Genomic DNA, 13268 nt, shown 5'->3' with positions numbered 1-13268 from the left:
CAAGACAGAAGAAAAATTGATTCGTCTCTATACTTAAGATCTCGGGAGCTCACTGAATGTGGATTTTTTTCTCACAATTTGCTTTTTAACTTTAATTACTAAGTTTGTTTTGCTGTGCTGGTAAATCAAAGCCAATGTCTCACTCATGCTGGCTAAGCCTTCTACACTGAGTTGCATCTTTGGTCCTCAGTCTGTCACAATAGCAAAAATTCAGACCTCTATGAAGCAACTGACAAAATATAGCTGAAACCTAGATGCTTTCAGCTCTCTGGTGATTAGCCTCTAGCCTCTGAAAACAGAGCTCTTGAAAATAGGAAGTTTAGAAAATGAATAGAGCTGAAAAAAAAACCACCAGGACAAATCTGGTGATGTTTTAGACCATTCGTTATCACTCATGCAATTTACATGAGAAACTGTATTGACTGACAGCAATACATTTGAATTAACAAAATAGTTGCAGGATGAACTTATGTGTCATAAAGACAGTTCCAGCCAGGTGTGCTGGTTGGTATACAACCATAATTCCTACCCTGGGGGCTGGGGAAGGAGGATGACAAGTTCAAGGTAAACTGGACCTCACAGGAGGAGCTTTTTTTTTTTAATTTCTTATGCCTTGATATTAAATATAGAGAAAATATTTCCTAAAAATGGAAATAATTCTATTTTGACACATGAATGTCTCAAATCAAATGTTTACTATCGATCTATTGTTTTGCTAAAGAATTTTTTCTCATACATGTTCTACATTTCATAAATGTGGACACATGGCCATAAGAAAAAAACTCACCATCTTAATATAGAAATAAGATAGATGTGGATATGGAAAAAAACAGATTTGAGTGTATGAATTTTTAATAAAAGTTAGAATAATTGCAGCCAGTATGTCATGACAGATACAAATCAGGCATCATTTTAATCAAACTGAATTTAGATGATAGACTTTCATGGAAAACCTAATTTACTTTGAATTCCCCGGTCATGACTTGTGCACGCTTTACACGACAAGGTTAAAGAGATTACATCTGGGTTCCCGTCAGCAGCATCTGCTGGTTAGTTCTCCGCATGCTGATTTAATGAGAGGTCAAGCACTGGCTGTCCAGAGGACTTCTGTTTGAGGCAGGTGATGGGAAGAAGTCTTCATTTCCATGGCAGTTGATGCTGGGGCTTTCAGAATTAATGTATCATCATCCTAGCATTTACAAACTATCCCGACATTTGTCACCATACTAAAAAGCAAAAAAATCACAAGCAAAGCTTTTAATTTTTTTTTCAGCACAAAAAAAGGGAAGAAATATTCTTCTGAGTTGGGGCTTTTTTTAAAACCTGACTTACATGTATTTTCTTAAAAGTACAACAATCATTGTAGAAGAGTATATGTCTATGTGACACAATGCCATACGCAATTATGTAAGTAATGTCCAGATGACAGAAAAATTCATTAACAATTTCTTATGCTTCATAAACAGAAGAAGAGAATACAGAAATCATTCATCCTAAAAATTCTAATCCAATTTTTAAATAATTTAAATTCATTAAAACATTTTCTATTTCAATTCACAAATTGTTCAGAGAAGAGCTTAAAGATGTTCCTGTAATTACTGTAACAGGAAGGGCTTCGAGCCATTAAAATAATCTCTGGCAATTCAGTGTGATTCCCCTTATTTATGCAGCACTCTTTTCTGAGTGTGCCTAAGTCCCGCTTTGCCTTCACAGAAATGGTCACTTCTAAGCAGTGTATCACAAAGAAGCTCAAATTCCAAAATCAATCAAGCCATTTTGCCAAAGACGGAGGATTTACAATCGAGTAATCTGTAATCATATAGATGTTTTATGATAATTATCTTCCTTTTGAGCACACATTTGTGACCAAGAGTGTTGCGGGGGTTGGGGGGAGAGAAGAAAAACGAGGTAGATATGGTTTGTGGTATTTTACTAGGATGAGACTGAGAAATCCCAAGCATTTCATTTTTATATTAAAACCCACTTTTGCCCAGGCCCTGCTCATACATCACTGTGCAATACTGACAACTGGACACAGCTCTTGACAAATCACAGTTTAAATATTCATTTTGAGTATGCATAAAAATTATAGTAAGAAGATGGGCAATTTTCTCAACAGGCCTATCATAATCATGAGAAGAACTGATTATTCGTGGTAGGGGATACAGGATGAACAGGTGTTTGGGCTCAAGAGAATACATTAATTTCTCCAATTTCAACAACTGAGATCTCTACTAAAGATGATAGAAGTTTTCCCTTGCCTGTGTCTTTGAAGGAAGCAGACATAAGTATAGTAGGTTAAGCTGAGATGTTTTGAAGTCATTTCATACGGACAGTTTATCTACCTCAAAATGTATTTTTAGCCTGTGCTTCTTTTTCATTTGTTCACTAGTGTGCATCATCCTCTATACAGTCTCTATTTCTTTCTCACAGAGAATTGTCACTAGACTACCACACCAAAGTAAAGGTTCTAACTCTCCTGGCATCTGGCACAAGCCTCTAACTTCTTGAAATAAATCCAAAGGAAAGTGCTTTCAGCTGCAAGCAGTGCAAAGACTTATGATAGTTAACAACTTAGAAGTAAGCCGTATTGACAATCTAGCCAATGTTTAAATCAAACATTTAAAACTAGTTCAAAAGTCAGACCAGAGAAGTTTAATGTCAAGACAATGATAGGAAAGAAACTACTTTGCTAAACCAATTTCTGACAGAATGACAGTTTCTCCCGCCTCACAGTCACTGCAGTGAGTGGATACAAGGATCAACATGACAAACAGCAGGATGCTCTAATGTCCCACAATCTGAAGCATGCCTTATCCAATTTTGAAAATACGTAAAAAGATAACAGAAATTTCCTATTATTTTTTTGGTTCCAACATGCATGTTTGTGTACTGACTAGAAAAGGAGAGGGGCTTGTGGGTATTGCATAGATTTCTAAAATTATATCCTTTATGATCCTTCCTGCACATCTGTGGACATGCAGAAGACAAATAGAAGCATTACGACTCGGTTGTACAGCATATTATGAAACTGGGCAGATTGCTGGTTTCCTTACTGCAGAAGTATGTAGTGTGGCAGATTTTGCCATGCTAAAGCATTCTCCACATTCAAATAATCAATTACCTGTTGTAATTACTGCAGGGCATTAAAAAAAACAGATGCACATTATGTATCAATATCAACCCATACGTATTCAAAACTCAAGCTATAAACTATTTTCTTGTCCTGTGGCTGCTCAAATGTGATACATGTCCTTCTTTATAGAAGGCTGCAGATCAGAACGTGAGTCCTGACTCTCAGCCACTTAAGAAGATGTGCCTTCAAGAGATGAGATTTGAAGGGCAGGGAATTGGCTAGGAGAGCAATAAATAACCTCTCAAAGTAATGGACCTTGGACAGAGTCTTCAGTGTGTACTCTGAGATGTCTATTTCCCCAAGATCACATGTGACTTTACCCTAAAGTATCTGCTTTGAACCCTTTTGGGTCATATGACAAACTCCTAGGATCGGAAATACTGTGATTCCTTATTAGCTTTTGGATTCCTTTGCGAAATACAGGCTGCCCCTTCTCAGCTCAGGCCAAGAAACAGAAAAGGTTGAATTCCAGGAAGTGAAAACTGCTTCGCTGCCAAAGCCATCCACTCGTCAGGTCCAGGTGACCTCCTAGGCATTGTGCTAGGGAGCAGCTGGTCAAGACTTCCCACTCCAGCCTCCCCCTCCCCTCCCCAACACCATCTCCTCTGTCCTCCAATCTGAAGAAGCAAATGCTTTCTGCAAGACCCACCACTAGGTGCTGAGGACACAGAGGTTCTGACATGAAGAAGCTCACATTCTTTTCACCAGGAAGCAGGTCAAAGCATTACACAGTGGCCAGGGCTAACAAAGAGGTTAGTACAGGAGGCTCTGCCCACACAGAAGACATAGGTAGTAGTAGCTCTGCTCCCAAAAAAGACACACACGACCATTTTTCTTCCTGTGCCTCGAAGTGCCTAAAAATGGTGCCTCTCAACAGAGTGAATAAGGAAACAGGGCATTAGCAGCAGAGAAGTGTGAGAGAACAGATAGGAGATGTTGCAAACAGGTGGATGGAAGGACATACACCCACCTCCATCCCAACCCCCTGAATGTACCAACGTAATGACTGAGGCTTAGCAAAGAAGCAGACTTCTGCTAAACATAAGGCACAGTGTCTCCTTTGTTTAGAATGTTTTCATAGAGCTTAACGCAGTGTGTCATACTTTGAAACAGTGATATCCAAACAATTGGGTTTCTGCAGCGGAATCTCTTTACCCCACCAGCAAAACAAAAGCCTCTACAAAAATCCCAAGAACAAAAGAGACAATCAGAGCTGCTCCTGGTAAAGAAATCCAAAGGCCTTTCTGAAGACTCTGAAAGCTCCATAGACTATGCTGTGGAATTTCTTCCCATTACACCTCGAGACAGCAACTACATCTTCCTAGTATTCTTTTCTGACACTACATCACTGACCAATCAATAGCTTTAACTAAAGTGGTCTAAATTTAAAAGCAATATAAGAGATGGGAAAAGAAAAAGAGGTATACCAGAAGAGGCTGCATGTGTCAATGAACATAAGAATAAGTGACCCAGCCCACACAGTGACTGAGAGAACAGGAAAGTTGAGAGACAAGGAATAATTCTAAATGGGTAATCAAAAAGGTTTGGATATTAGAAAGCCTAGAATTTGACAAGTTATTTTCATAAGCCAAATATTTTCATAAACCAGAAATTGTGAGATGATGCCTTTGGAGGTAGAAAGCAAACCGTGAACTGAAGAGCTGTAAATGAGTGAGGATTTGATTGTTCGCCTCGGTTATCATTCATCTTTCCAACAGGAAGCAGAGTATCACCTTTGCCTGGGACTTTATGTTGGCATTAGTCAGATATTCAGTGAGCTGCAGAGCTGCAGAGCTGCAGGAAGAGAAAAAGAGGAGTGAGAGGAGGGAATGAGGAAGAAGAGAAAGAGAAAGACCCAGAAGGATAGAAGGAGAGGTAAGGGAGAACAGAAGGACATAGGGAAATGAGGAAGAGGGAAGAGTAGAAAAACAGATACAGATACTTTCACAAGCTAATTAATCAGAAGCCAGCCTGGCCTGGAAAGATGTCTAGGGTCTTTCATCTGCCTTTGTTCTTGGCTACCAATTCTAATTTTTTCAAGTCTCTCCCTTGCTGTCTTCTCGTAGTTACTATTGTGAAAGTCAGGGCCTTCCTTTACTAATGCTTCCAAACTACCTAAATGTTATACCTATTACCTATTCTATTGCTACAATGGACAAAAGCGAATGTTTTCTCTGTAATCAAGGGACACAGGATGCTACCTTACAAACTTGACAAGCATGATACAGGCTTACTCAAGGATGAGATTTACTCAACCAACCACTCCAGTGTGCCTACGTCAGCATCTAGGTCTCAGGGTCGACCCTGGCAAAACTTGCTGATTCCGACGACATCAGTACTCTTCCTCAGAGCCATTTCCCCCTACATTAGCTGTTCAGCATGAAGAAGGGTTTCCCTAATTATACTCGTTGCCTCCACTCCAGAGTGTGGCTCACGTGGGGACATACATCTACAAGGCTGGGTTGTTACAAAGATTAAATGAGATCACATATATAAATAACGCTTTAGCAGGCACTCCATCATAATAGCCATCGTCATTATCATCAGCATTTATTCATTCAACCAACCAGGCACTCAATAAATATTGATTGACTGTATGAATGGCTGAGTACAAAAAGTTCCTTCAAGCAGGCCAAGTCATACAAAGGATGCAGACAACTTCGTACTTTTCAAGCCTGTCCACACATAGTCATATGTAATATCTGTTTAGGGCTCTTCCACTTATGAAGCCCTTTTACAAAAGGTTGATTTAAAAATTGTACACTGTTCCCATGTCCAGCAAACATAAACACCCTTACCCTACTTTTCCCACAGTACTTGTCATGTCTTCTCAGATGCTATATTTTAATTTTGCTTTGTTTACCTGTTTATTGCTGGTCCCACAGCCAAACAGCACATAAGTTACAGAAGACTAAGGATATTGCCTGTTTCTAATGCATTCTACGTGCATATGAATGTTCAGCATAGAATAGGGACTATGAATTAATGAACCAATGATGAAAATACAATTAGTTTTGCAAGCTATTAGCTCTGGGTAAAATGTTAAAGTTGCGTTGATTGAGACACAGGCTACAAAATTTGAAAAGGATCAGTAAAGGCTGAGGTCAGAAATAAAAGGAACCCATTCACCACTGGCCTTAGTCTAAAAGATCAAGGTGCATGTAGGAATCTCTCTTATGAAACACAGCTTTATTTTATACTTCTGCTCTCAGTACACAGAAAGGTTTTTTTTCTGTCAGCCTCTGAGAGAGTATCATTCCTAGTTTGCTCTTGGTTGCTGTAATGAACCCTGATCAAGACTGACTTGGGAGGGAAGGGTTTATTTCTTTCATCTTACAACTTTCAATCTATCATGGAAAGAAGTCAGGTAGGAAGGTAAGTCAGGAACCTGAAGGTAGGAACTGGAGTAGAGGCCATGGAAGAATGCTGCTTACCGCTTGTTCTTCATGGTTTGCTCACCTTGCCTTTTTAATACAACCCAGGATCACTTGCTCAGGATGGCATGATCCACAGTTGGCTGGGCCCTTCCTTGTTCTGTTTTGGATTGATTTTTTATGAGGTGAAAGATATAAATCTAATTTCATTCTTCTGCTGGTAGAAATCCAATTTTGCCATCACCATTTGTTGACTAAGCTATCTTCTCCATAGTATGCTTTTACTTTCTTTGTCAAAAAAAAAAAATAAGTGAGCATAGCTTTGCCATTTTATTCCCAGGTCCTCTGTTCTATTCCATTAGTCTTTCTGTCTATTTTTATGTGAATATAGGATGTGTTTACCACTACAATGCTATAGTATAACATAAGGTCCAGTATCATAATACCTCCAGGATTACTCTTACTCCTCATTATTGTAGCTGTTCATGGTGTTTTGTAGTCCATCACAAATTCTATATTATTTTTTCTAAGCCTATGACATGAGAAATTTGACATGGGAAATTTGGTAGGCATTGCATTAATTCTATACAATAATTTTGGTGGTATAAAATATGGACTGTTGTCCTCTTTTGTCAAGGCCCTGTGACACTAAAAAATAAAGAATACAAGATAACAAGATAACAGACGGGGTAAAATCAAGTTCTGGGGAGATGGCTTAGTAGGTAAACACTTGCCACACAAGCAAGAAGAGCTTAGCTCAGAATCCCAGCACCCATGTAAATGCAACTATACTAAATATCAGCAATCCCAGTGCTCAGGAGGCAGAGATAAGGTATCTACATAGGGAGCTGGCTAGCTAGACTAGCTGGAGCTGCAAGCTATGGATTCAAATGAGACACCTTACCTCAATATTTAAGGTGGAGAAGACAGCCAATGTTAACCTCAAGCCACCACACACATGTGCACACACATACATACATGTTCACTTATATACAAAAACATACAAAGCATAAACAAAACCTACAACAACCTGTTAAAATGAGGTTTCCTTTCTCACTAAGCTCTTCCTGAAGATCACATGGTTTCAGAGAATAATATCATATATTGAAAATATTTCATGGAATCTCATCTCCGATGTCAGATGGATATTATGTCCAGGGAAAATAGTAAATCCCTGCAAAATCAACTAGGGGAAAAACCCAGTTATGCTTGAGATAGGAAAGAAAAAAACAATCATAAAGAACAAATGAATGAGGAACTATCTAATAATAAAAATTATCGACGCTTTATGGTTGAAAAACTGAGGGATAGGAAATGATTCCTCTGAGCAGGGAACCAAAGCAGCTAAGCTGATCAGGTGTAGTGGCATACTATGTAACCTCAGAACTTAAGAAGCAGGTGTATTTATGGAAATTTGAGACCATTCGGGCCTAAAAGACTGATTTTTAGGCCAGCTGAGTGACATAACATAATCCTCATCCTTTTCTTTTGGGGAGGTGAGAGGTGAAATAGAATCTTTCTACATGAGGCTGACCTCAAACTCACAGAGGTCCCCTTCCTCTGTCTCCCAAATTCTGGGATTAAATGCATTTGAACTCATGCTGCTGTTGTAGTTTGAATAATGCCCCCCCCCATAGTCTTATACTTTGAATACTTTGTCATGGGTGGGGATGGCATTATTTGAGAAGGATTTTTGAAGAGAGTATGTCACTGAGAATGGGCTTTGAGGTTTCAAAAGCCCATGCCAGGTCCAGTCCCCCCCACCTCATTTGACGGAATCAAACACGGAACATCTTTTAGGTATCCAATCATTTGTCACAAATTCTCACATATGTTACTGAATAGGCAAACATGCCTCATCCCCAGAAGAAATACTTCACAGCCAAATATCTCAACCTCTCAAATGAATCTGACCATGTTTGTTGACCACCCTATCTTAAAACCCTTCAAGAATATGGAGATGGTTTAGGGAGTTCCTGAAAAGGCCAATTATAATTAACAATGACAATCATTTAAAGACTCTGGGGATTGATTAGAAGATTACAACAAATTATAAAGGTCTTGTTCAAAGCAGTCTACAGAACCTCAGTGGTGTGTGGGTAATCCTCTATACTGGAAAACTACACTGACACCTCCATTATCCCAACAGCTGCACTTTATATAGGTAATTGTACAGATTCATATATGTGAAGGTCTGTTAAGTGAAACTCTGAGCATAATTTTTTTTATCCATGCTTCCTCCTAACCCCTAGCATTAATATGAAGTGAGGGGACTCTGGATTTTATATTATTATTATTATTGTTGTTGTTGTTGTTGTTGTTGGAACTCTTTCATGCTTCTAATCTTCAGTTTCAGCATCCCTTCACTTATTATCCCCCAGATTCTCACTTCTCTGCTTTGTTAGGACAGCAAGGATGAAAGCACATGGAGGATAAAGGCCTTAGTTTTAAGCCCTAGTGTACACGCTCATTTGGAGACCAGTTTTGCTTACTCTGAGATTCAAATCATGGATGCTGACGATCAGGTAGATCTCTGTTCAAAGTAGAAGGTGGCACATCTTTAGGGGCATATCTTTAATGTAGATGGTTCGGTAACTGGAGATCTTTTTAATAAAAGAAATAAGCCAATTCCTCCACAGAAATAAAGATTATATCAAAGTACACGGCTAGAAAAGAGAATGTGCACACATTTGTGGCCATGTACCCTTTACTTCACTGCCTCCAAGACAAAATTAAGTATGATGGCCAGGGAACCAGAATAAGGGTGAAAGAGGAAATATTAGCAAGTCATCCATGACCACACCAATACCAGGCCGTTATGTCTCTGAGTATGTCTATTTGTTTAACATTCATTCTCCAAGTCTCATAAGCAATTCCAGAACTACACTTTTAAAGGACCAGTTTCTTCCTACTGAGCTACGAACACTTTGTGCCCAGGATGGAAACACTATGTGGTTGAATGATACCCATTTCACTTCCTACAATGACATAGGACGAGTGATCTAATAATACACGTATTAAAGAGAGACATGCAAGCTGTCTGTGGTTTGCTGGAAATATGGAATGGCAAGAAAGACCCTTTCTCTCTGTATTTAACAGTAGTCTAATTCTTTTGAGCCTTTTTCTTTACCTGTTAAAATATAAAATAAGTATGATCTCACCTATGCTACATGGCTCATAGAGGTGCTGTGGTGATGGTTCTATCAGTATTCAAAAATGTATTGAGTCCTAGGACTAATGTTACTGTATTTTGTTTAATAGTTTACTTCCATAATCTTTATGTCCCCCAGTCAAGTTATGCCAGTAATCTGCATCTTCTGTTTTTTTGTTTTTAAATATTTCATTAGTTCTTTGAGAATTTCATATAATATATTTTGATCATATTTATTCCCTCCTCCTCCCTGTAACTCCTTCCAAATCCACCAAACTTCCTCAACCTTTTCCAACAGCATGCTCTCTAAAAACAAACAAACAAAAAAGAAAACAAACAGAAAACTAGTCCTAGTCCTAGTCCAAGTTCTTGTTTCCTTGTTTTGAGATAAGGTCTCTCTGTGTAGCTCACACTGGCCTCCAATGCAATATCCTCTTGCTTCAGCTTCCCTCTCAAGTAGCCATGAGTACTATCAAGTTGCAGATGTGTACCACCACACTCAGCTGTCAAATCACTTCTTCATGGATTTAGACTAAAGCTCCAAGAAATTAAGGAAGACTTCCGAAGGATCTAGGAAGGATAGCAAGACATATCGGGCTGTTGGCCACTTCTCTGTGCTTAATTTGTGTCTGCTGAGCTTACTTAACGCTTTCAGCAAGAAGTTTAACAGTCATCAATCCATGCTAGATTTTGTGATTCAAATGCAATGTCACAGACAAGCCACAGAACTATTTTTAATGTGAACTAAAGACTCTCTTACTTATTAGAAATGATTTTTATAATATTCTAGGTCTTTCTCAAAGCCCCTGTAAAGAATGATAAGGTTTTAATCTCTCCTAGCGATTAGTGCTACTTTTCTTTTTTTCATTCCACTTGGTCAGTTGTGCCTATTTCTGAGGTGTTGGAGAAAGCATAAACGTTGTGAAATTCAAACAAGGCCTTTTCCCTAATTCAGCAGGACTCCTGATAAAATCTACAGAACAAGATTATTTTCTATTGAGCTCTGAAAGAAAAAAAAATTTTACATTTTAAGCAAAAATAAAGGCTGTGCAATCTACATGTTCTTAGTTGTATGTAGTTAGTAGCAGGTATGCCTCTTTCATAGAGTGATTTTATGTCAGAATTAAACAGAAGAACTCTGCCACAATCCAAACCATGTTGTTTCAGTGAGTGCTCTCCAGAGAGCTTTGACAGAAACAATCTCAAGCAACTGTATCAAACTGTGAAAGAGTGCCATACATGAGCAGTTCAATCTTTTAAAATTCCTTTCAAAGAGGACTTCCTCAAATACTACAATTAATTCCACAAACTTCTGCGCCGAGCCCTGTAAAGGCTAAGGAACATGACACATATCTCTCTTCTCCACATGAAAACGAGTGTTCAATTCTATTTGGAATGTAAGAAGTCCCATGTGAGAAACAGTACAGCTCTTAACTGAGCTTGTTGTGTTAAGCGGATGTCAGGCACTTTCAGCTGTACTGGGAATCGAACTCTACAATGTCAAAGCTCACTTTCAGTGAGATCAATAAACTGGTCCTACTCATACCAGTAGCAACTGTTCATCCTCAAGCACAAGTCCAAGTTCAGTAAAAGCACAAGCCAGGTTTAGGATAGTCTATCATAACACAGAACTGAAAGTAAACAACTCAAAACAGCTTTAGGAAGTCCCGGAAACTGAGCAGAGCCACCATGCTAGAAAAAGCAGAGCAAAGCTGCAAAGAAGACTATGAGACCAGACCAGCTGCCTGCAAGAAGCAGAAACCTGCAGATATGACTGGAAGAGGTTCAAACCAACTGAGTTACTTGGAAAGGGCACTTCCAACCTGTTAAAGCTGCCTGCATGCTGTTCAGTGTGCTCCAGGTTCCCAGTTTTGTGAGCTGTCACCCACACTAAACTGGGCTTTGGTGATGCAGCTGTCTTCAAGTCATTGCTGTTCCTACAAGTAATCCCTCACCCTTACTTCTATAAGTAACCCCAATAAAAATCATTGGTGTGTCCCCCAAAATAAACTAAACTGGTAAGCAAGTGTTGGGGATACATCTTAGTTCCTTAACTAAGATTTAGAAAGTCCTAGGTTTCGTTTCCAGCACCACAGAATAAAGCCAGGTTCATCTGTGCATGTCTGGAATCCTAACGTTATAAGAGGTGAAGATGGGAGGTATAGAATTTCAAGTTCATTCTCAACTACATAGCAAGTTTAAGACAAGCTTAGGAGCTATAATACTTTGTATAACAAAAGCAGGGAGGCAGGGAAAGAAGGGAAGAAATAATGGAGGATAAGCAAGTTTGCAGTTAGTGATGAATTAGGCTTTAATGCTTAATTGTTAGAGATTTACTAGAAGCCAATTAAATGTCAGTCCATGACATAATTGGGACCAGGCAAGGCAAGGGAGGTACCTAGGACACAACATGAAAGCAGGTACATTCCCAGGGTCATCACAAGCCCCTGCTGAATCATCCTAAACAAAACCCAAGCAAATATGTAGCCAGATCTCTGGCCACTAGAAGACCATAGTAATTTAACACATCTAAACCCTAAGGCTTGTCTTTTGTAAACAACTATATTGATTTTTAAGATTCTATCTAATCCAAGACTACACTTTCAGGACCTTAAGTATCTACACTAGGTATAGACTGAGATAGACTTGCTAGTCTCAATCCTGGTTTAGGAATTCACTCTCTTGCTATAGTCTCAAACCTCTAGGGCCAGATGAAAAGTAAAAATCATCACCAAGCAAAAATAAAGATGACGATAATGATGATGATGATGATGATGACTGATGATAAGTATACTTTAGATTTCTACATCAGCATCACCTCAAAGAAGTTCATCCTGAGCACTCCAAAATATCAACTCTGGTCATGTCACTCTCCACTCCCTTGTTTGCTTTGATCCCCACACAATTGCTGATTTACTGATACACCAGTGACTGGCATTCCTGTCCCTCACTAGTATGCAAGTGCCATTAGTATTAGGACTTTGTTTAATCCACTGTGATAACTAGAGGAGTTAAAGTGTGCCAGGCTATTGTCAATCTATAATAAAAAAATATGTCAACTACATAGTGATCTTGTCTTAATAGATTATGTTCATGTGGTCCTAGAGCCTATGCTCTTTGTTATCATCTAAGCAAGACCTTACTGGTGAAATGGAAATCACCTGCACAGTAACTGAGCCCTGGGCATTTCTCCTCAGACATTAGAAACACTTTGTTTTCTTCATTTTTTAAACCATGGAAATACTCAGATTCTATTTCTGTCAAATAGAGAGAGAAACAGCTCTTTCTATTTGTCTTCTGAATACGTTGTCCCTTTTGCAAAGCTGTTGTCAAAACCCAAGCTTATTTGCCATGAGGTCTGGTACTTTTCCAAACTCCAATTCAGTTGCCCACACTACATACTCGATTCTGTCTGAAATAAGTGTAGGTGTTGCAATACACAGACCAGAGTCAAGAAAATGCTTGAACAGTGCCTAATCTGACAGCTTCTAGGCTCTGATGAGAAAGTACACTTTGCTAAATCTGGCTACTACACTTCATCTAGAGAAGTTAGCAAGGAGCCCTACAGCCAGTATCTATCCAGCTCTAGAGAAAGGGACACTATCAT

This window comes from Grammomys surdaster, unplaced genomic scaffold, assembly GCF_004785775.1.
Source record: "Grammomys surdaster isolate TR1022 unplaced genomic scaffold, NIH_TR_1.0 125982, whole genome shotgun sequence".
Classification (NCBI taxonomy): Eukaryota; Metazoa; Chordata; class Mammalia; order Rodentia; family Muridae; genus Grammomys; species Grammomys surdaster.
The sequence above is the reverse complement of the archived record's forward strand: the minus strand, read 5'-3'. Positions refer to the sequence as shown.